This window comes from Mobula birostris, chromosome 17 (assembly GCF_030028105.1).
Source record: "Mobula birostris isolate sMobBir1 chromosome 17, sMobBir1.hap1, whole genome shotgun sequence".
In the NCBI taxonomy this organism is placed as follows: domain Eukaryota; kingdom Metazoa; phylum Chordata; class Chondrichthyes; order Myliobatiformes; family Myliobatidae; genus Mobula; species Mobula birostris.
The window spans coordinates 13,264,911-13,290,179 of record NC_092386.1 but is presented as its reverse complement, the minus strand read 5'-3'; the positions used below and the strand labels follow the sequence as shown (position 1 = coordinate 13,290,179).

General features: G+C 39.8%; 1 protein-coding gene across 6 annotated transcripts in view; it reads left to right on the top strand.

The window, feature by feature from the left end:
* Positions 1-25,269, top strand: part of ssbp2b (single stranded DNA binding protein 2b) — a 324,475-nt gene that overhangs the window by 156,905 nt on the left and 142,301 nt on the right. The gene's annotated exons all lie outside the window — the stretch shown is intronic.

Genomic DNA, 25,269 nt, shown 5'->3' with positions numbered 1-25,269 from the left:
ACAGGTGCTGCCAGTCTTCCAAACTATACTAGCATTTTGTTATTTATTTCAGCCATGGCTAATTAGTCAACATTGTAGTGCTGATCTGGATTTTGGAAAGGGAAGATGGCATTACAAATGGTGGGGAAGGAAGGTGAGTCAGAAGTTAAAATTAGAGCTAGAGCAAGGAAGAATGGCAAAGACATGATGAAAATGGTTGCCACAGTAGTGTAGCAGTTAGGGCAATGCCATTACAGCTTGGGGCATCAGAGTCCGGAGTTCAGTTCCCACTGCTGTTTGTAAAAGAGTGTGTGTTCTCCCCTTAAATTGGTTTGGTCTTTTCTGGGTTGTCTGATTTCCTCTCACATTCTAAAGACATATGGTCAGTAGGTTAATTGGTCATTGTAAATTGTCCTGTGAATTGGCTGAGGTTAAATTAGGGGTTGCTGGGCAGTACAGCTCCTTGGGCCGGAAGGACCTGTTCTGTGCTACATCCCTAGATAAAATAAAATTCAAAGAAACATCGAATAACAATTTTTTTATATAATATATGTGTGTGTGTGTGTATATGTGTGTGTATATATATATATATAGATCTTCTGAATATTATTGAGGGATTCATTGTACCTCAGAAAAATTAACAAGGCTGCTGATACTGCTAAAATCCTGGCAGTAAAGAGAACTTGGAAAAACACACAATTCTTTTAGATCTGATACGCAGTGGTAGTGGAATGATTGCCACTTTAATTATTTTAATTATGTTTATGTTTTTCTTGTGAATGCTGTTTATATGATGCCTTGTGCCTATGATGCTGATGCATTTAAATTTTTCATTACACCTGTGTGTACATGTACTTGTGCAGATGACAATAAACTCGACTTTGACTTTGATTTTTACTGCTTCATTATGTGTGAGCTGTATTAAAATTACCTTTTTATGATTTCAGGCATTGTACTTTTCATTTAAATGTTGTTTATTTTGAAAGCCTGCTTATCTTAAAAGAAATATGATTGATTTTCAAAAACACTCTTTTGTTTTGACACTGTCCCTGACTAAGCCACGATTATTGTTGATGAACAGAGAATAATGATAATTCTCCTCCTCACTCAGTGGAATCCTTGTTATAGTGGTACTGCTCCCTTCGTGGTGGTAGATGGGGAACTTCAGTATCCCCCAGTGATAGTAAAGAAACGGTTTGTACTCTAATCAAAATAATCTGAAATTTGGAAGATGATAGCCTTAAATTTCAGTTTCTATACAGTGTTAATAGGTGTAGTTATCCATGGTAGCTTGTCCATGTATTCTTTTATTTATATTTATTTTATCTAGAGATACAGTATGGCCCTTCTGGTCCAATTGTTGATACTTGGTCTCTATGTGGAGAAATCAATGAAGAACAGGCAAATTTTGAAGGGATCATGTTTCCCCACGTGGTGCTTTAAACATGATTAATTTCATACATTCTGTGCACTTGCTGAAATTAACTGATTAATCATGCCTTCACCTCTCAATCTACTGAATCCAACCATGGCTAGAATTCATGTTGTTCCAGTACAGTGGTATAGCAAACATAGTGTAGACCACTTTCTTACCAGTGCACCAGACTATGCAACTTTGACTTCTGAGTGGGTCCTTGAACATATCTGAGAACAATCAAGTGCATCATGACAGTATGCTTAGTTGGTACCTCTCCTTGTCACTATCTTTTGTTTTCCTCCCCCTTTACTAACTCTTTATTTTGCTGCACCAATACCAACTGCTTATGCTGTGCAGTGGGTTTTGCTCCAAATGATAGTCAGATGGCACGGTCTGGTAGTTTATGATGAAGCTTTGGATCCTCTCTGGAGACTCTGCAGGGAGCACATTGAGTGATCAAGGCTACAATATCTTATCTTAAAGACTGGTTCTCTGCATCGGTCTTCCAGGGAGTCTGTGATGGCAGTTGTATTTATGGTCAGCGGCTTGAACCAGCAGCTCAAACAGCCATATGGAGTTGGTGATAGAGGAGAAACCCCTCAGCGTCCATCCATCTCTGTGTTTTATCAGTGAAAAATGTAAGTTGTAATGCACTGTCTAATGATGCAATTATTACATGCACTGCCAGGATGCATAAATTGGTTCATAATTTCCCAAATGTGTTGAGGTACAGTGAAGAACTTGTATTGAATACCATCCATACAGATCAATTCATTACAATAGTGCATTGAGGTTAGTAAAACAATAATAATGCAGAGTTAAGTGTTACAGTAAAGAAAGAGTGCAGTGCAGGTAGACAGTAAGGTGCAGGGTCATGATGTGGTAGGTTGTGAGATCAGTAACATCGATCATTGGTATTCTGTGCTGATGGTCCTGAGTTTTATTTATGATATTTCTGGGAGTCTAGATGTTACCTTTACAAACAGTATTTGGGAAGGTTATGGTGAATTAGATTGTTGAAGAGCTGCAATGTCTCTGATCTAAAAAGTATTCCCAGAGTACTCTTGGGTGGTCTGAATTTCAGAATTTAGAACCAATGATATGTTTTTCCAAGTCAGTATGTGTAACATGGAGGGAAGCCTTCACACCTTCTGTGTGCCTGCTGCCCTTGTCCTAGTTGATGCTAGAGCTCATGGGCAGTGTTGTTGAAGCAGCCTGTGTGAGTAACAAAAGCCTTCTACTGATTGTTTGATATAGTTATCCTCTTAGAATTTCCTATTTCCTGGATCTAACCTGGACCCACCACACCACCTCATTAGTCAAGAGGTATGCAAGGCTGCCTGCCCTATTCTAACAACTTTCTACAGGAGCACCCTCAAGAGTATACCATCTTGCTGCACCATTGTGTGTGGTACGGAAGCTGCAAGGCACTGGACCACAAGAACCTACATTGGATAGTAAAAATCACCGAGAGGATCACCAGGATCTCCCTCCCTCCCAGCATTTGTGACATTTACTAGGGGCATTGGATATGAAGGGCTTGAAGGATTGTTGACGATCCATACCACCCATCCCACAATCTCTTTGACCCACTACCATCAGGAAGGAGGTACAGAAGCATCAGGACTAGGACTGCCAGACTGGTTAGCAGCTTCTTCCCGCGGGCTGTGACACTAATGAATACCCTGCCATCACCGAGTTCTTGTCACGAGGACAGCGAGCTCTTTACTGTTCACCAGTGCTGCACACTAAATGCATTTTGAAGTATTCTTTATTCACTTAATTATGGTAATAATTTGTTTTAAGTTCTGTGTTTTGTAGGTGCACTGTGGTCTGGAAGAAAGCTGTTTTGTTTGTTTGCATATATGTACAGTCAAATGACAATAAATTTAAACTTGAACTATTTACTTTCCCATTTCTTTCAATTTTTTTGCCAATATTTCTCTGTTTCTTTTTGTAAATGTCGATAGTGGTCACCTTCCTTCATTATTTATGATGAGGCAATTAATTTCCAAAATATCTCTGCAGCTTGTCTCTTGCATAACTCCTACGGTAGTGATTAATTTCTGATTGCATTACTGCTCAATAAGAAAATCTTTTGTCACCGTTATTTCGTTTGGAGGTTGGGACATATCCTGTTTTCTTTCTCTTTTCATAACTGAGCATTGTAAATTGTATCTGCTATCTCACCACTTTCTAAAATTAAATCACCCAGACTGAACAGGATGTTCAAATTGTGATCTAACCATTCATTTGTGTGAATTTATTTCTGTTTTACTATTTACTTCAATTCCTCTTTTTTATATAACTGCTTATTCTCTACTTTTTGTAAATGACATTTAATAAGAGAATATTGAAGCAGAAAGCCATTAGAATACTGATTTTTGTACCTTCTGTTTTCCTCTTACTATTTTTTCCCCTAAAATTTTCAGACCTCTTTTTCAGCAAACCTTCACCTTTACATTTTCCAGATAGTATCAAATCTCTGTGAGCTGCTTAATGTGGATTGTGGTAGATGTATGATGCAGTAGTTCTGTGTTCCCCAGTAGAAAAACTGTTTAACTTTGACAGGAGTGACCTGCTGTTAAGTACAATGTTGGCTTCACATAATTTAAAAAATACTACTTTGTGGTAGCAGGTTTACAATTGAGAGGGCAAGGTAGCTGAATCATAGCAAACTACAATTATCACTGTAGGAGTTTTCATCTAAATGGTTGAGACGCTTAAGAATTTAACTAGTCTAAATATAAGAAGAAAAATATCATATTTGTGATACTTGAAATTGCTTAATATTTTGATGTTTAAGACGTCAAATTTTAGTTACTTTGGGGTATATTTAAAGCAGAGATTGATATTTTCTTGATTAATAATGGTGTCAAAGGTTATGGGGAGAAGGCAGGAGAATGGAGTTGAGAGGGATAATAAATCAGCCATGATGGAATGGCAGAGCAGTCTCGATAGGCCAAATTGCCTAATTGTGCTCCTATTTCTAATGACCTTGTGGTCAAATCTACTTCACTTTCTAATTATTAATAGGCAAGATTTGACATCCATTAGAATATTTGAATATGTTCAATGGTATTCACAAATTATTAAATAAATAATTATTAATAAGTATCATGGTCAGTTTATTAACATAATTGAAATTACCTAACCAACAACCTGTTCTGTGTCCTTTTGTTACACTCTGGAAATCTGACCATGCTTTTCCTGAATCTGCACTGGAAGCCAATGTTGTTCACTATAAATTACATCTTATGAGACACTCGGCAAGAAATTAGACTATTTTTCAAGGAATGACCTGTACATTAAATCCTATATTTACTTGGAAAACCTCTCTCCTTGCCATCAATCCTTTCCCGATCCCCTAGTTTTATTCCTTACCCACAAAGCAAAGGTCCAACCCTTCAAGTCCTTGATTTTCCTGTTGCCTTAATCACTCAGTGGTTCTGATCCTTTAACATCTCCAAAACCTCATAGTGAACGGTAGAGCACTGAGGAGTTTGATAAAACAAAGGAATCTGGGAGTACAGTGGTGTCACAGGTAGATGGGATTACAAAGAGAGCTTTTATCACATTGGCCTTCATATGACATTGGTGTGGCCTAAAGTGAACTATTGTGTATAGTTCTGGCCACCTGCTTACAGAAAAGATACCAATAAAATTGAAAGAGTACAGAGGAAATTTACAAGGATGTGGCTGGTGCTTGAGGACCTGTGTTATGGGAAAAGGTTTAATAGGTTAGGATTTTATTCCCCAGAACGGAGGAGATTGAGAGGGATTTTGTATACAAAATTATGAGTGATAATAGGGTGAATGCAGGCCGGGCAGCGTTTATGGAAAAGAGTAAACAGTCGATGTTTCGAGCCGAAACCCTTCAGCAGGGCTGAAGAGAAAAAGATGAGGCGTCAGAGTTTTTCCCACTGAGGTCGGGTGAGACTAGAACTAGAGGTTAATGTTTATCGGTTAAAGGTGAAAGATGTAATCTTTAAGAGGACATAAGAGGGAGCTTCTTCTCTCAGAAGGTGGTGAGAGTGTGGAAGGAGCTGTCAGCGGAAGAAGTGGATGCAGGTTCGATTGCAAAATTTAAGAGAAGTTTAGATAAATACATAGATGGAAGGGGTATAGAGGACCATGTCAATGGGATTAGGCAGAATAACAGATTTAGGTGGGCTGGAAGGCATGTTTTTGCACTGTAGCACTCTATGGCTCTACCTAAGGCCTGAATCTTGGCCATTGCCACTCAGACTCCAACCCAGTTCATCACTTCAATCAAGAGACTTCTGCCCCAGTTTATGGCTATCACCAATTTGCTAACTGACTCAGTGCTTAATCTTGATCCCTGTGGCATACAACCTGGCAAACTTCCACAGGCCCAAATATTAGCTTCTGATTGTGGTTGTCTTCCAACAGCCTCCTCCACTCCCCCCCCTCCCCCCCCCCTGCCACCCACACCTCTGACCTAGGGATATCATTCCAGCTATGGGAAAAAAAGTTTTCACTGAGACTACTCCAGTGGTCCTGAAGTGCATTAGAATTTTTAACTGTGTGCCTTTCATTCTTTGCTGTCTCAGTTTGTAAAATCAACAGTATTTCCCCAATAGTCCTGTTGTGAGATGAAAAGTTGTCAATTTTATGTGCTACTTAAACATCAATAGAAGATCTGTAGATCACAAAACTGTTTTGACATTTACCATCCAAATTTGATCTGCTTCTCTTCCAGTTATTACAGGAAACATAATTATAGCGGAAGATAATATGTGTTTTTATTACAAGCATGCATATATATTCTTATCTTTTTTGGAGTTATCAGAAGAAACGTGAATCATCTTTGACAAAAAAAAAATAAAATTTGCAGCCATATTTGTGATAAACTACTTACCTCCTAAATGTGGTTTTGTTGATCAACTAAACCATGGAGTGCTTCGCATTAATGGAAAATTTCAGACTGATGTTTATATTAACTCTATTTCAATAGTACAGCAGCTGAAACAAATCAGAGCATCCTTTATCATTGTTTGAGATTTTTCCTACATTTTGATGTTATGAACTGCTGTCGGCTTTAAGTTCAATATACATTTTTAAATGGCCGCACTTCGGAAATATAATGTGAGATTCCAATAATTACAGGAAGTACAATTGTAGTTGAAGATTGTTTGCTTTTATTGTATTTATGCATATGTATTCTTAACAAAAGTATTTTATTATTGCTTAATTTATGGTTTAAATTTTTATCGTTGGCATTTGAAGTTTGAGTTAAGCAATTTTTACATGAAATGAGATAACAAAACATTAAAATATGGATATTGATTGCTTATTTTTATAATAATAATTGTGAGCAAATTTTTCAGACTTACAGCTTCAGTAAACCAAATACCAGAAAGATCCACCAGACTGAATTTTTTTTATTATGATAATGGTGCTGTAGCCTGTTGTAGAGAAGTAAGAAAAACATTGTAATTCCATCTGCATTCTCTCTGGTTTAAAATCAATGGGGTAGAGAAGTGACAAGTACAAAATGAATTCCAGCTTATGGATAAACATTGGGGAGAGCAATCAGAAATGTTTTATATATAAAGCATCATTACTTCTGCTGAAATGCTTCAGACTGTCTATTAAGATACAGGTATAGTCTTTATTTTTAAAGAAAGACAATCAATTGGTAAACTGATCCTCTTAAATTGTAGGGGCTAGGGAGCAGGGGAGGGGATTATCAGTGATAATTTCTTTGGAAAATAGTACTTTTATTTGATTAATATTTCCAGTGTAGAATCATTTTGTGTGGCTGCACTTCTGTGATTAGCAATAGATTTTTATTGTACATTTGATCAAAATAATTTTTTTTCCTAATACCTATTTTCATTGTAGACCAAGTTACAGCCATGTATAGATGCGAAAAAATGAAGGTAAATTCTAGTTAATTTTAAAATTAGTAGTTCAGTTCTTTTTGCCTAGCTGGTCACTGCCTGTCTCCTTTTTTTTGTTGCCATCTCCAGACCAGAGGAGTGAAGGGATGGGTGACGTCATTTATAGTCCCTAAGCACCTAATTTTGCATATGCAAGAGGAGTTGCCATAGTGATAGAGCCCAGCTCTACCAGGTGACCAGAGATTCAGACTGCTTATTATATGTGCATTTTCTCCTGCATATTATTAGCAGAGAGACAAGGAAACATGCTGAATGTGAGTCATGGCAGGATTCACTTGAGTTGAGTAAAACTGCATTCAGAGTATGAAATAACTAAACAGTGAAGTACTCCTAAAATTAAATGTAATGCATCTGTTTTCAAGAAAAAATATTTATATGCTTAAATAATAGAAGAGCAAACAAATTATTAAAATTGTGTGGTGGTTTGAGAATTGAACAATTTACCTTTTAATTTGCACAAAAGCAGTGAAGCTTGAGGAAAAATTAGAATTCAGATATTCTGTTATACTATCCTACATCTCCCTTTTAAGAGTACTAACAAAAGAATTTAATGCCAGTAGAGAGGTCAGGGAGCACCATATTTAGTCAGAATTGGAAGTTCACCTGTATGGATCAAGTTGCAGTCCATAAGTATTTTTAAAAAATGATTACAATGTTCAAATTAGCTGTTGATGATGGGTATCCCTCATTATATGTGAGCCTTGTAGTGATGGGCAGTATTTCTCACAGCTCTACACCCATTATCTATGTGGTGGTAATTATCTGTTCAATATACGCCAATCTTCTATCCTACCAATATTGGACCCATTAGGGAGAGGTGACTTGATAGAGATGTACACAATTATAAGAAGCATAGATCAAGTGGATAGCTAGACACTTTTTCCCAGGGTGGAAATTATATGAGGGAGCATGATTTTAAGGTGTTTGAGGAATGTATAGGAGGGATGTCAGAGATGCATTTTGTAGTTTGAGAGTGGTTGGTGTGTGGAATGTGCTTCTGGTGTGGTGGTAGAGGCAGATACATAAAGCTTTTAAGAAACTTAGATAGGTAGATGGGTGATAGAAAACTGAACGGTTATGTAGGAGGAAGGGTTAGGTTGATCTTAGAGTAATTTGAAAGGTCAGCACAACATCTTAGGCTGAAGGGTTTCTACTGTGCTTTAATGTTAAAATAAAATTATTGAATTATCGTTCAGAAATGGTTGCAAACTCGTGCCGAAGAGGGTCATACCCCCAGCAGATATCTACTGAATCTGCTTGCCTCTTACTGGATTAGGAACATTTTCATTGCATCCTTAATGTAGAGGTAGTCTAGTGGTCATTTGCTGGATGTTTCAAAACTGCACTCAGTAGAGCAGCCTTTGCCAATCTGAGAAGAAACATAGAAAAACTACAGCACATTACAGGCCCTTTAGCCCACAATGCTGTGCCGAACCTGTACTAACTTTAGAAATTACCTAGGCTTACCTATAGCCCTCTATTTTTCTAAGCTCCATATACCTATCTCGGAGTCTCTTAAAAGACCTATCGATTTCACCCCTACCACCATCGCCAGCAGCCCATTCCACACACTCACTACTCTCTGCGTAAAAAAAAAACTTACCACTGACATCTCCGCTGTACCTAATTCCAAGCACCTTAAAACTGTGTCCTCTCGTGATAGCCATTTCAGCCCTGGGAAAAGGTCTCTGTCTATCCACACGACCAATGCCTCTCATCATCTTATACACTTTTGTCAGGTCACCTCTCATCCTCCATCGCTCCAAAAAGAAAAGACCAAGTTCACTCAACCTATTCTCGTAAAGCATGCTCCCCAATCTAGGTAACATCCTTGTGAACATCATTCAGCCAGAGACTCATTCCACCGAGATGCAACACAGAGCGTCATAGGAAGTCATTCCTGCCTGTGGCCATCAAACTTTACAACTCCTCCCTTGGAGGGTCAGACACCCTGAGCCAATAGGCTGGTCCTGGACTTATTTCCTGGCATAATTTACATATTACTATTTAATTATTTATGGTTCTATTACTATTTATTATTTATGGTGCAACTGTAACGAAAACCAATTTCCCCCGGGATCAATAAAGTATGACTATGACTATAAATCTCCTCTGCACCCTTTCTATAGTTTTCTTCCTGTAGTGAGGTGACCAGGACTGAGCACAGTACTCCAAGTGGTGTCTGACCAGGGTCCTATATAGCTGCAACATTACTTCTCGGCTCTTAAACTCAATCCTACAGTTGATGAAGGCCAATGTATTGTATGCCTTCTTAACCACAAAGTCAACCTGTGTAGCAGCTTTGAGTGTCCTATGGACTTGGACCCTAAGATCCCTCTGATCCTCCACACTGCCAAGAATCTTACCATTAAGATTCCATGATATTTGACCTACCAAAATGAACCACTTCACACTTGTCTGGGTTGAACTCCATCTGCCACTTCTCAGCCCAGTTTTGTATCCTATCGATGTCCCGCTATAACCTCTTGACAGCCCTCCACACTATCCACAACACCCCTAACCTTTGTGTCATCAGCAAATTTACCCCATCCCTCCACTTCTTCATCCAGGTCATTTATAAAAATCACGAAGAGAAGGGGTCCCAGAGCAGATCACCGAGGCACACCACTGGTCACTGTCCTCCATGCAGGATATGACTCGTCTACAACCATTCTTTGCCTTCTGTGGGCAAGCCAGTTCTGGATCCACAAAGCAAGGTCCCCTTGGATCCCATGCCTCCTTACTTTCTCAGTAAGCCTTGCATGGGGTACCTTATTGAATGCTTTGCTGATCCATATACACTACACTACACTATACACTACATATAAACACATCAATGTGTTTAGTCACATTCTCAAAAAATTCAATCAGGTTCTTAAAGCATGACCTGCCTTTGACAAAGCCATGCTGACTATTCCTAATCGTATTATGCCTCTCCAAATGTTCGTAAATCCTGCTTCTCAGGATCTTTTCCATCAACCTATCAACCACTCTCTATCAAATCTCCTCTCAGTCTTCAATGTTGTAAAGAATACAGCCCTATCTAATTCACTCTTCCAAATGTTCATAAATCCTTCCATCAATTTACCAACTATTGAAGTAAGACGCACTGGTCTATAATTTCCTGGGCTATCTCTACTCCCTTTCTTGAATAAGGGAACAACATCTGCAACCCTCCAATCTTCTGGAACCTCCCCATGCTCATTGATGATGCAAAGATCATTGCCAGAGGCTCAGCAATCTCCTCCCTCGCCTCCCACAGTAGCCTGGGGTACATCTCGTCCGGTCCGGGATACTTATGCAACTTGATGTTTTCCAAAAGCTCCAGCACATCCTTTTTCTTAATGTCTATATGCTCAAGCTTTTCAGTCCTCTGTAAGTCATCCCTATAATGGCCAAGATCCTTTTTTGTAGTAAATTCTGAAGCAAAGTATTCATTAAGTACATCTGGTATCTCCTCCAGTTCCATACATACTTTTCCATTGTCACACTTGATTGGTCCTATTCTTATCCTCTTGCTCTTCACATACTTGTAGAATGCCTTGGGGTTTTACTTAATCCTGCTCACCGAGACCTTCTCATGGCCCCTTCTGGCTCTCCTAATTTCACTTTTCAGCTCATTCCTGTTAGCCTTATGATCTTCTAGATCTCTATCATTACCTAGTTTTTTGAACCTTTCGTAAGCTTTATTTTCTACTTGACTTGATTTTCAACAGACTTTGTACACCACAGTTCCTGTACCCTACCATCCTTTCCCTGTCTCATTGGAACGTACCTATGCAGAATAAAAGCAGGTAACACTGGTGAAGAAACAGCAAAGCTAAATGGGTATCACCTACCATCTCATAATCTGTCAGAGCTCTGAAGGACACCCACTATCTGCACTACGTCAACACGTTGGAAGATTCTGCCACTTTCCTTGTGCTATCAGTCTGGCTTCTTAACTCTTCCACTCACTTTACTACAAATCCAGAACAAAAAAAAAACAAATTGTACCAAACAATTCAATGCTAGAAATAATTTGGATTTTCCCCCGTGGCTGTTATTTGTGCTCATTTATATATACACTGGTGTTTCCCCAGGGTCTAAAGTTTGGCAGGTGGAAGCCGAGCTTTCATTAGGAATACACCGCTGTTCCTAAGAGAGGACAAAGACTGCCTTTCTTTTGGACCAAAATCATATTCCTGGGATTATGCCTCAATGCCTCAGGGTTGTGGCAACACACCATAAGAGTTACATGATTAGATCAAAGTGCTTATTAACATCAGCTTCCAAAGCCAAGGTCACATCTGCAAATATTTTAGTGCCAGCGTTGAGAAGGGTCAAGATGATATGTTGATGGACACAATGGGTCTGTAGTTGCTGAAAGTCTTGATGAACACACACAAAGTGCTGGAGGAACTTGGCAAGTCAGGCAGCATTTACGGAACGGACTAAACGGTTGTCATTTTGGGCCAAGACCCATCCTCAGAATGGATGAAGGGTATTGTCCTGAAATGTTGACAGTTTATCCCTTTCATTGACGTTGCCAGATTTGTTGATAGAACTGATTACAAGGTTTAAACTGTGTAAGTCTGATTTGTCTTCAAGTTTAGCTGATTTGTGTAGTTCTCATGGGATGTTTGATTAAAGTAATGAAAGAACAACCCTCAGGATTTGGCAGTGGGATGGATGCCAATGTGAAATATTAGCAAGGCAAAATAAGATGCCCGGACTGACAATTGGTAAAAAAGTAAAGAACCGCTCTGCAGCATTAAGAATCTGTATGGAAGCAAATATAACTGTCTTTAAGATGAGTGTGGACTGCATGTGCATAAGATTGTGCTGTGGTGAGCCACTTGTTGTCTTGTGTGTCCATAAAGCAGGAGTTCCCAGGTGCTTAATGGTGTTGGTCTATGGCATAAAAAAACTTTGGGAACCCCTGGCATAAAGGAAACTATTAAGAGCTGGATCAAGGAAGAAGAGAACTGGGAGCTTGACATTCCTAGCAATAAGATACCCAGGAAAAATATAAGGAAGGAAAAATAGATGATTAATTCAGTAAATATAATAATTGGAAATGAATAGTACAATTGGTGGTTAAAGAGAGAATCTATTTGAATATCTGGGTTAAGACAAGAGTTGTAGAATTATAAATGGAGTATAGTAACAGGTCTTTTGGACCAACTCATCCACCCAGACAAAGTAGCTGACCTGATCTAGGTTCCATTTGCCTGCATATGGCCCATATCCCTTTAAAACTTACCTGTCTACGGAAAATAGGAACTGTTACACTACAAAAATTAATCAAATTTGTAGGTGAAGTTCAGAAGGATACATTATCCTTTGTTTCTGTGGGATTTTCATTATCCTGAGACAGTAGAAAGGCTAAGTGCAGAGCTTGTGAGAAATTGCTAAAATGCGTAAAAGATCTGTATGCTTACAGTGTGATCTGGCTCTGAGGGATGAAGCTGCATGAGAAGGCATTGCTCACTAGTGAACAGTGATCATCATACACTCATTTAGAACTGTTATGAGAAAAATGACGAACAATTAAATGAAAAAATATTTAAAGGTAGCATGGTGTTTTTTTGACGTGTGCCTGCGTGCGTGCGAGTCTGTGCGTGTGTGTGCATGCACATCTGTGCATGTGCATCTGCGTGTCTGTGCATGCATTCGTGATGATGTCTTTTTCATGGCTTTTACAAGGCGCTGAGCGAGAGAGAGACTGTGTGGCACACCACTCCTCACAAAGACATTTTTGCAGTATTTTCCCTTTTATTTTACGAGGTCGAGTTGCAATCTCAACACTCAACCTGGCACGGATGGAAAGCGTACTGGGGGCCGGACCTGACTAGTTTTGAACGTGGAAACCTCTGCTTCCGGGTCCGGTGCCAATGTCGTTGCGCCACCAGCCGGTCCAAGGTAGCATGGTTAATGCAAGTGAATTGCAGATTAATTAGAATTAATCTGCAAATCTGCTTTTGAACTATGTGATATCTTCAATTTGAATTTGGACTAAAGACGGAGTATATAAGAAATAGTTGGGCACTAACTGTGATGAGAGGCTCTGAACTAAATTTCAGATTGATAGCCATTTATGAGAATCTTTCATGCGATATTTTAATTTGAACATGAAGTAGATACTTACATTTTCACAAGGAAAGAATATTCAAAATGCATTGTTAAAATCCACATTTAGTCTGAGTTCTCTAATGATGTAACTGTGTTGATTAGGATGTTGAATATGATATGTTTGAATGTATGGATTTATAAACTCTTGTAGGTAGTAGGATAACTTGAGAAAGTTCTTTTTAAAAGTTCTTAACAAAAGTAAGCAACCTACCCTTTATAAACCATGCTCAAAAATGATATATGTTCAGCAAGTACATAGACTTTATCACAGCTTAAAACTGTGCTCTAGGTACAGGATCTATGGATCAATGCAAATCATGCTGTTTGTATGCATAAGCAGTAAACAGTACGATTTGCACTTGCTCAGTGCTGCTTTTGGGATTATGCTTATAGGCAAACTGTCCTGGATTAAACTGTTCAAGGTTAACTAGGCATCATATTTTACTAGTAGTGTTCCAAATGCCATCGAATTTCTTCCCCTTTTTGCCTTATGCCCAAGTCCTTTGACTCAAACACGGGGGCATTCCACACCATGTGAATTATTCAGGAGATGGGAGTGTGTTTGTTCTGTGAGTTTGCTTCTGTTGTGTTCATGTATCAGTGTGAAGCTGACACTTAGTGTTAGATTTCTGATATTAAGTTATTTCTGCTGCTTTCACCTATAAACATATGATTCTCGTGGGATTAACAAATAGCAACAAGATCTGACATTCACCCCACAGGAATTTTAAGTAAATTAACGAAGATTATGATGTTAGATCATAAGACAGAAGAGCAGAATTGGACTATTCAGCCCATCGAGTCTACTCTGCTATTCCATAATGGTTGATCCCAGATCCCGCTCAACCCCATACACCTGCCTTCTCATCATATCTTTTGATGCCTTGACCAATCAGGAAACTATCAACTTCTGCTTTAAATATACCCATGGATTGGCCTCCACTGCAGTCTGTGGCAGAGCATTCCACAGATCCACTATTCTCTGGCTGGAAAAATTCCTCCTTACCACGGTTCTAAAAGGTCGCACCTCAGTTTTGAGGCTGTGCCCCCTAGTTCTGGATACCCCCACCATAGGAAACATCCTCTCCACACCCACCTTATTTAGTCATTCGGTAGGTTTCAATGAGGTTCCCTCACATTCTTCTAAATTCCAGTGAGTACAGGCCCAAGGCGGCAAAACACTCTTCATATGTTAACCCCTTCATTCCTGGAATCATCTTCGTGAACCTCCTCTGGACTCTCTGCAATGACAACACATCGTTTCTGAGATATGAGACTCAAAACTGTTGACAATACATTAAGTGTGGCCTGACTAGTGTCTTATAAAGCTTCAGCATTATCTCCTTGTTTTTATATTCTATTCCCCTTGAAATAAATGCCAACATTGCATTTGCCTTCTTTACCACACACTCAACCTATAAATTAACTTTCTGGGAGCCTTGCACAAGGACTCCTGGGTCCCTTTGCACCTCTGATGTTTGAATTTTCTCCTAATTTAGATAATAGTCTGAACTATTGTTCCTTTTACCAAAATGCATTATGATACATATCCCAACACTGGGTTCCATCTGCCACTTTGGTGCCCATTCTTCCAATTTGTCTAAATCGTGCTGCAATTGCATTGCTTCCTCAGCACTATCTGCTCCTCTCCTATCTTTGGATCATCTGCAACGTTTGCCACAAAGTCATCAATTTCATTATCCAAATCATTGACAAACAGTGTGAAATATAGTAGTCCCAGTACTGATCTCTGAGGAACACCACTAGTCACTGGCAGCCAATAAGGAAAGCTCCCCTTTATTCCCACTTGTTGCATCCTGCCTGTCGGCCATTCTTCTATCCATGCCAGTATCTTTCCTGTAACACCATAGTATTTTATTTTGTTAAGCAGCCTCATGTGTGGCACCTTATCAAATGTCTTCTGAAAATCTCAGTAAATGACATCCACTACCTCTCCTTTGTCCACCCTGCTTGTTACTTCCTCGAAGAACTCTTAATAGATTTGTCAGGCAAGATCTATTTACAAAAACTATGCTGACTGTGACTTATTTTATCATTAGTCTACAAGTACCCTGAAACCTCCTCCTTAATAATACACTCCAACACTTTCACAACCACTGAGGTTGGCTGACTGGCCTCTAATTTCCTGTCTTTTGCCACTTTCCCTTCTTAAAGAGTGGAGTGACATTTGCAATTTCCTAGTCCTCCGGGACCATGCCAAAATCAAGTGATTCTTGAAAGATCATGACCAATGCATCCATTATCTCTTTAGCAGCCTCTCTCAGGACTCTGGGATGTAGTCCATCTGGTCCAGATGACTAATCCACCTTGAGACCTTTCATTTTGTCTAGCACCTTTTCCTTTGTAATAGCAAAGGCACTCACTCCTGCTCCCTGACACTCACGGACCTTTGGCACACTGCTAGTGTTTTCCACAGTGAAGACTGATGAAAAGTACCCATTAAGTTCATATGCCATTTCATCCCCCATTACTACCTCATTAGCATCATTTTCCAGTATCAACTGTCACCTCCCATTTACTCTTTATATAACTGTAAAACTTTTAGTATCCTGCTTTATATTATTGGCTAGTTTGCCCTTATAGGTCATCTTTTCCCCCCTTATAGCTTTTTTAGTTGTCTTTTGTTGGATTTTAAAACTGTTCCAATCTTCCAACTTCCCACTCACTTATGGTACCTTATAAGCCCTTTCTTTGGTTTTTCTGCAGTCCTTAAGTTTCTTTGTCAGCCACTGTTGTCTACCCCTGCCATTTCAGAATGACTACTTCTGTGGGATATATCTATCCTGTGAGCTATTCCCAGAAACTTCAGCCACTTCTTCTCTGCTGTTATTCCTGCCAGTATCCTCCTCCAATCCACCTGGGCAAGCTGCTCTCTCATGCTTCTGTAATTCCCTTTATTCTGTTGCAGTACTGATACATCTGACTTGTGCATCTCCCTATCGAATTGCAGTATGAATTCAATCATATTATTTACTGCCTCCTAAAAGTTCCTTTACATTGAGCTCCCTAATAATATCTGCGTTATAACACAACACCAAATCTAAGATAGCCTTTCCCCTAGTAGATTCATGCTCATATTGCTCTAAAAAGCCATCTCTTAGGCATTCAACAAATTCTCTCTATTGCGATCAGACACCAGCCTCATTTTCTCAATCCCCTTGCATATTGAAGTCCCTTATTATAATTGTGACAATGCCCTTGCTACGTTCCTTTTCCAACTCCCTTTGCAATCTCAACCCCACATCTTGGCTACTATTTGGAGGCTTATATATGATTCCCATAAAATGCTGGAGGAACTCAGCAGGCAGGCAGCATTTATGGAAAAGAGTCAATATTTGGTGTCCTGCTGAAGGGTCTGAAACATTGAATATATTCTTTTCTATAGATGATGCCTGGCCTGCTGAGTTCCTCCAGCATTTTGTATGTGTTGCTTGGATTTCCAGCATCTGCAGATTTTCTCTTGTTTATGATATGATTCACAATGGTTTTTTAACCCTTGCAGTTTCTTAACTCCACCCCCAAAAATTCTCTGGCCCTATGTCACCTCTTTCTAAAGATGTACCAATAGAGCCACACCACTGCCTATGCCTTCCTGCCTGTCCTTTTGATACAAAGTATATCCTTTGATGTTCAGCTTCCAACTATGGCCTTCTTTCAGCCATGACCTAGTGATGCTCACACTGTCATACTGGTCAATCTCTAATTGCGCCACATGTTCATTCACCTTATTCTGAATGCTACGCAAATTTAAATACAGCACCTTCAGTCCTGCATTATTTGCTGTTTTGAATTTTGACTCTGTGGTCCAATTTAACTCTTTGCTCTGTCTGCATTTGTACCCAGTCATTGGCTTCTCCTTCCTTACATTCATGTTATACCCATCATCTACTTGTAGACCTACTGACTCATCCTCAGCTCTATCATACTGGTTCTAACCCCCTGTTCTATTAGTTTAAACCACTCCCAACAGCTCTCGTAAACCTGCCTCGCAAAAATATTGGTCCCCTCGAATTGAAGTACAACCTGTATATTTTGTACAGGTCATACCTGCCCCAGAAGAGGTCCCAACTATCCCGAAATCTGAATCCCTGCCCCCTGCTCCTATTCTTCAGCCATGCATTTATCTGAAACCTCATTCTATTCCTATCCTTATTGTTGTGTGTCACAAGCAACAGTCCCTAGACTACTACCCTTGAGATCCTACTTCTCAGCTTTCTTCCTAACTCCCAATATTCTGTTTTCAGGACCTCTTCCCTTTTTCTACCTATGTCATAGGTACTTATATGTACCACGACTTCTGGCTTTCACCCTCCCTTTTCAGGATATTGTGGATACTTTCGGAAAGATCCTGGACCCTGGCACCTGGGAGGCAAACTATCATCCATGTTTCTTTTTTCTGTTCACAGAGTCGCCTATTTGTCCCCCTAACTATGGAGTTCCCTATTACTGCTGCCATTCTCTTCAGTTTCCTACCCATCTGAGCCACAGGGCCAGACTCAGTGCCAGAGGTCTAGCTGCTGTTGCTTCCTCCAGATAGATCGTTCCCCCCCGCCCAACAGTACTCAAAATAGAGCACTTATTATTGAGAGGGACGGCCACAGGGGTGCTCTCTACTATCTGACATTCTTCCTTCCCTCTCCTGTCCCCTGTAGCTCCTGTCCTTCACTGCCTTACTTTCCCTAACAAGCGGAAGGTCATCGAGCTGCAGCTCCAGTTCCTTAACACGGTCTCTAAGGAGCTGCATCTGTGGTCATCGGGGAGGCTGACTCTTTAGACGCACTTGCTATTCGGTCAAGAATTAGATAAGAAATAAGGAATGAACTTATCTACTTATGCATCCGCCTGTTCTCGCCAAAACCTTGCCGTTCTGACTCAGACCACTTAAACGACTGTTCCCACAGTAACTGCTCCGCTAGATGGTACCCCTCTTTTATGGAGACCAGGTTTTCAAAGCTCTTCGCGGGATTTGTGCGGGAACGCTTCTACTGTGTCTGTGCCATACGCCAAACAAAAACTCCCATTGAAAAAAACGTTGAGTAATTTGATATAATAAGTTTTGGTTTTCCTTCAGTATTAAAATTTTAAGTATGCAGAAGTTAAAGATGATCCCAAACACTGCTGTGAAAATAGTGAACTGGAAATTGAGCGGTTGTGAAAATAAACATTCAGAAAAGCCGTGCTAAAAAATGTAAAACACTTTTATTGCTTAAGCTATTATTTCTTTACGTCTCAAGTAAATTAGATTCACAAAAAACAAGTAATTTAAGTAATTAGATGCATAAAAAGATTAGCCATTTCAATTAATGTACTTTTTTACAGTTTAATTTATTTTCATCTTAAAAATTTTTGGATTAATACGATTTAAGAGTGCCTGAACACACAAAAGTGCATGTTAACAGGTTAAGATGTCTCTTCTCATTGTATCTTTCCCTTGTATCAAAAGCAATATGAGTTTTCTTTTCCCTTATTTCTCGTGAATGTCAATTTTGGATTTTCTTTATGGGGCACTTAAAGTAAGATTACTGGAAAAGGTCCTTGTTTAAGGGAAATTTCAAAAATTGAACCTCTGTGGAAATTGAAACAAAAATAGATAACAATCTTCTTGTTTTTTGTGTTCCTTGTGATCTTAGTTTATTACTCTCTTGTAATAGATGATCAGAACATAACTAATGTTCACTTATCATCTATTTTTTCCTCAAAAGCTTATAATTCAGGGTACTTCTCTGCAGTTATAGATGGAAGATTATTTTATAAATGTTCCTTTTTACATGTTAAAAAATGCACCACATGCCTACAGGTTGCAGAATCTAATTGCACTTTGTTTTTCTTTGTCTTGATCACCATTCAGCAAACTGAGTCTCTTGAGGTAGGTGAGTACGGAGTAGATCCAGTGTCCATTATAGCGTGCACGTTAATTAGATTAAAAGGGATCTACAGATCCAGAAATATAATAGCTGTACACAGGTTTTCTTTTGCACTCCTCACTTCTTTGAGTATGCCACACCTAGGATTAGATTGAATTAGATTTGTTTTATGTTTTGAAGGATTCAGTAAATGAAATTTACAAAAAAACAATAATTTCACTTTTGACCAAAATAGGCCAGAAGAGCAGCATTAGGCCATTTGGCTCATTAAGTCTGGTCCGCCATTCTGTCATGGTTGATTTATTATCCCTCTCAACCCCATTCTCCTGTCTTCTCCCCGTAACAGCTGATGCTTTATTTAATCAAGAACCTAGCAACCTCTGCTTTAAATATATCCAATGACTTGGCCTCCATAGATTCATCACCCTATGACTAAAGAAATACCTCCTCATCTCTGTTCTGAAGTGTCGTCCTTCCATTCTGAGGCTGTGCCCTCTGGTCTAAGGTTCCCCTATGGTATCACCATGTCCACTTTATCTAGGTCTTTCAATATTCAGTAGGTTTCAACGAGATCCCACTCTCATTCTTCTAAACTCCAGTGAGTACAGGCCCAGAGCCATCAAACACTCCTCTTACATTAACCCTTGTATTCCCAGAACATTCAATAATTAATCAAGTGTTCAGTAATCTATCTGTATATTCACTATTTTGGAGAAAACATTTGTCTCCTCCAGACTTGAATGGCCATCATCTTACTTTGTAATGACTCCTGGTTCCAGACCAGGGCAACCATCTTCCCTATATACAGTATATCTTTTAAGTCATGTAAGAATTTTGTATGTTTCAATAAAGTCATCTCTTATTCTTCTGAACAACTGAACAGTGGCTGTTTAATATCTCCTCTATGACAAACCTGCATAAACCAGCAATCAATCAAGACGATCTGCCTTATGCTGACTCTGTTGCAGATATGCCTTGCATAAATAGGGAGATCAGATTTGTACACAGTATTCCTGATACAATCTCAGCGGGGCCTTATGTAATTGGAGCAAGACAGAGTTACAGTTGTACTCAAATCCTCCAATACTAAAGGCTAACATATCACTTGGCTTCTTAATTGCTTCCTATCTGCACGTTAAATTTCAGTGATATATATATATATATATATAAAGATGGTCAATTGCCTCTGAAAATGAGCACTTTCAAATATACCATTGTTTAAAAACAACTATTCATTTCCACTTTTTCTCTGAAAGAGGGTGACCTTAAATTTTTTTACATGTTATTCCATCTGCTGCAGCTTCACCCATTCACCAATCCCATCTTTACCCCCCGCCCCCTGGAAATCCCTCTGTTTTCCTTCATGATTCACAGTGCCACACAGCTTTGTGTCGTCAACAAATGGTTGTATTACACAGGGATCATTCAGAACTCATTGAAAGTGACCTGTTTATTCCTCCTTTAATTTCTCCCCATCAATTATTTTTCTTGTAGTCCAGTCCAATATGTTATAATCCCAGGTGCTCTAATTTTGTTTAAAAGTCTGTTGTATAACACTTTCTGTTGGAATGCCCCTTACTTACCTGAATTAGTGCAGCTTCAACAACTCTGGAGTTCCGTGCTCCAGGACAAAGCACACACTTGCCTGGCACCTAATGAACTCTTTAAATGCTGTGAATTCTGTGGATAAATTATGCCATTTAAACTTTAAAGTTTTTAAATACTGAAGTAAAATCGCTGTTTCGAAAGTCAGTGGTACATATTTGGAGAGGTGGGGTATAGAAAGAGAAATCTCATCATCAGAGCACATGGAATGGAGGCTGAGGGGTTATTTTTAGTTCCTTAACCACTTGTTTAAAAAATGAAGTTTCCTGAATTTAATTAAGATACCAACATAAACTAATCATTGTGTCAATCTTTGAACATATTTTCTAAAACTGAAGTCTTCTCACAATTTGTGTGAAGCAAAAGTGTCAATTATTGGTACATTTCTCTGACTATAATTCAAACTTCCAATAATGAAGCTGTTAGAGTGTGTGTAAATATTGTGACATGTGTTTCGGAATTAGGTATTTCCCTGTTCTATTTCTTATTTTTCCCAATGATTTTATTAAACTTCCCTGAGTTATATTCATTATTCTCTAGATTGCTTTATTTGGTTTTAGATTGTTTTATATGAGCAAAGGCTGATTTGCTTTTTGTTATTTTGTTCTGGCATTTGAAATGTTCTAAAAGATTTAGTTAGATTGTTGAAGTATAGAAGTATATATTATAGTCCAGTAGCAATGAATGGTGAAATAACCAATGGTTCAATATAATGTGCGCCTATTTATTATGTCTGATAAGATACGAATAAGTTTCTAAAGTTATAGAATTGTAGTAGTGTAATCACTTAAGTTGAGTATAATGTTCTGCTAAGGGGTTGTCTATTGGTGGGTCCTTAGGTGGCTGTAGAGGCAGATCTAGGATTCACATGTTCTGGTGCAGTGTGGGCAAGAGTAAATGGTGGCTGTGTTTAGTGGTTTGGTTGATAAAGAATTGTATAGCATGGAAACAGACCCTTCAGCCTGACTCATTCATGCAGAGCACGATGCCCATATATGTTAAGCCTAGTTTCCTCCATTTGGCTCATATCCCTCTATCCTTTTCCTGTGCACACTTTATACATATACAAATGCTTTTGGAGCTGTTTGTACCACTACCCCTGGCAGGTTGTTCCATATACCTATCACCAATATGTGGAAAATTTATCCATGAGATAACATTTAAATCTTACCCCTTTCGTCTTCAACCTATGCCCCCTAGCTTTAGAGTTCCTTAACCTTGGTAAAAGACTACCTACCCTATCCATGCCCCTCATAATCTTATAAACCTCTTTGAGGTCGCTGCTGAGCTTCCTGCATTTCACTGATAATATTCCCAGCCTGTCCAATCTCTCCTTATAAATAAAGGTGTTCCCCCCCCCACCAATTTCAGGCATCATCCCGGCGAATCTCCTCTGCCCACTTTCTAGTGCTACCACATAATTTTCATTGCATAGTAACAAATCTGTACACAATGCTCTAAGTATGGCTAATATCAAGTAAGACGGTGTCATAATGCTCGTTACCTCTATAGCTGCTCCCAGTCTACTCTCCTCAAGATTTGTCTTGTACCATTAAACCTATCTCTTCCCCAATTTAAGACCTTAATTTGAAGTTCAACCTTATCCTTTTCCATGATTAGTTTAAAGTTTACCAAATTGTGGTCACAGTTCACAAAGTGTTTCACCAAAGACATTGAGGTTGAGTACAGCTCCTTCCTGAGTAAGACTTTCTCTTAGTATAATATAGCTCACTCCTGAGTGGTGGTGGCATCCGCTAGTCTCGTGAGACCATGGATCTGCACCTGGAAAGTCTTCCGTGTTGTGCCGTCACGATGTGGCGATGCTGGAGTGTCCTCTCCAGGGCGCAGGCCTGGGCAAGGTTGTATGGAAGACCGGCAGCTGCCCATGCGGCAAGTCTCCCCTCTCCACAACACCGATGTTGTCCAAGGGAAGGACAAGGGCTGATACAGTTTGGCGCCAGTGTCGTCACAGGAGTTGCCAGAATGAGGTTGAAGGCAACGTCGGACTCCCTTAGGGACTCCAGCTCCGGATTTGTCCTCAGGGTTTACTCCCAAAGCCTTTCCCATGAGTGGGTATGGCCGCAAGGCAGCGGTGGTTTGAAATCAGAGTTTTCCCTCTCTTAGATGGACTGCCTTCCCAGGCTGACGAGCTCCATCGACCTGAAGCACTGGTTTTAAGGCACCAGGACCCACCTTCCTGCCTTCGCCCCTTCTCCTGTCAGTAGAAACAGTTCCGCCGGGCTTAGAGGCTAAGCCACACGAGAAGGCCAGGAGTTGGACTTGGTTGTCAGAGGCTATTTGAGGATCATGCCATGAGGAGCACTTTTAGGTAGTGGGAGCTTATCCCCACTAACACTCCTCGGTTTGACAACCTTAGGAACTGAGTAATACTTTCACTTGGTATGGTACAGATCAGCCCCCAGTAGAACTCTCACTGTAGTAAAGCATACTGCTTTAAATACCTTCCCTGGATGCATTTAACAAACTCCCCCACTCCTAGGCCACTAAGGCAATTCCAGTCATTGCTGGAAAAGTTAAAAATCACCCACAACTACAACCTTATTGCTTTTCACTCCTACTACTGTTTCTCTGTAACAATCCTGTTGACTGTTTGGAGACCTATGGTATAATTGCATCAAAGTGATTACCCCTTCCTTATTTCTAAGCTCTACACATCTGTCTCCATTTGTTAATGCATCCTAGATACCTTCCCTGAGTTCTTGTGCAGGATTCCCTAAAAGTTAACTTGCAGTTTGAATCAGTGGTAAGGGAAGGCAGATGCAATGTTAGCACTCATTTCGAGAGGACTAGAATATAAGAGCAAGCGTTAAAAGCCATTGGTCAGGCCGCACTGAGTATTGTGAGCAGTTTTTGGCCCCTTATTCAAAAACAGATATGCTGGCATTGGAGAGGGTCCAGAAGGTTCACAAGAATGATTCTGGGAACGAATGGGTTCACATATGAGGAGTATTTGATAGTTCTGGACCTGTACTCACTGAAGTTTAGAAGAATGAGGGAGGATCTCATTGAAACCTATCAAATATTGAAAGGCCTGGACAGATTGGACATGGAGAGGATGCTTCTTATAGTGGAGGAGTCCAGGACCAGAGGGTACAGCTTCAGAATAGAACTGAAATGTAAAGGAATTTCTTTAGTCAGAGGGTGGAGAATCTGGAAGTCATTGACAGCTGTGGAGGCCAAGTCATTGAATAATTTAAAGCAGAGGTTGATAGGTTCTTGGTTATTCAGGGCGAGAAAGGTTACAAGAGGAAGGCAGAGGATGGGATTGAGAGGGATAATAAATCAGCCATGATGGAATGGTGGAGGAGACTCAATGGGGCGAGTGGCCTAATTCTGCTCCTATGTCTTATGGTCTTGTGGTCTTACTATTGTAATGCTGATCCTGATCAACAGTGCAACACCATTTCACCTTTTTGGAACCACTCCCACCCCTATCACACATGAAATTACTATTCCTAGGAATGCTGAATGCCTTGCCCTATTCCATGTTTCTGAGATTTTCTGCAATATTATAATTCTACCCCCTTAGCTCACCTGTCCTACCTGCAAGGCTCGCTGTAACAAAATAAAACATAAAACTATTGGGCTATTCAGCTTATTGAGTCTGCCTTGCCATTTGTGGCTGATTTATTTTCCATCTCAATGTCATTCTTCTGTCTTCTTTGCATAACCTTTGCCCTTACTAATCAAGAGCCTATCAACCTCATCTTTAAATATACCCAATATCTTGGCCTCCACAGCCGTCTGTCCTCCTCAGCTCTGTTCTAAAGGTATGTGCTTTTATTCTGAGGCTGTGCTCACTTACCATAGATTTTCTCACTATCGGGGGCATCTTCTCCAAGTGTGTTCTGTCTTGGCTTTCCAGGGAGTAAATATAGTTAACCCTACCATTCGTGTTGAGCAGTTGACCGTCCCGCACTTTTCCTATGCTAAATCGACGACTGCATTGATACTGCTTCCTGCACCCATGCCGAACTCATCGACTTCTTCCACTTTGCCTCCAACTTCCAACCTGCCCTCAAATTTGCCTGGTCCGTTTCCAACACCTTCTCTCCATTCCTCCGTCTCCACTGCATCTTCTTTCAGGGTGAAGCTCTTCATTCTACAACGAAGGAGATGTCCTCCTTTTTCAAAGAAAGGGGCTTCTCTTCCTCCACAATCAATGCTGCCCTCAACTGCATATCTTCCATTTCACGCATGTCTGCTCTTACCCCATCCTCCCACCACCCTACCACGGATAGGGTTCCTCTTGTCCTCACCTACCACTCCACCAGCCTCCGCATCCAGCACATAATTCTCCAAAATCTTTGCCATCTCCAAC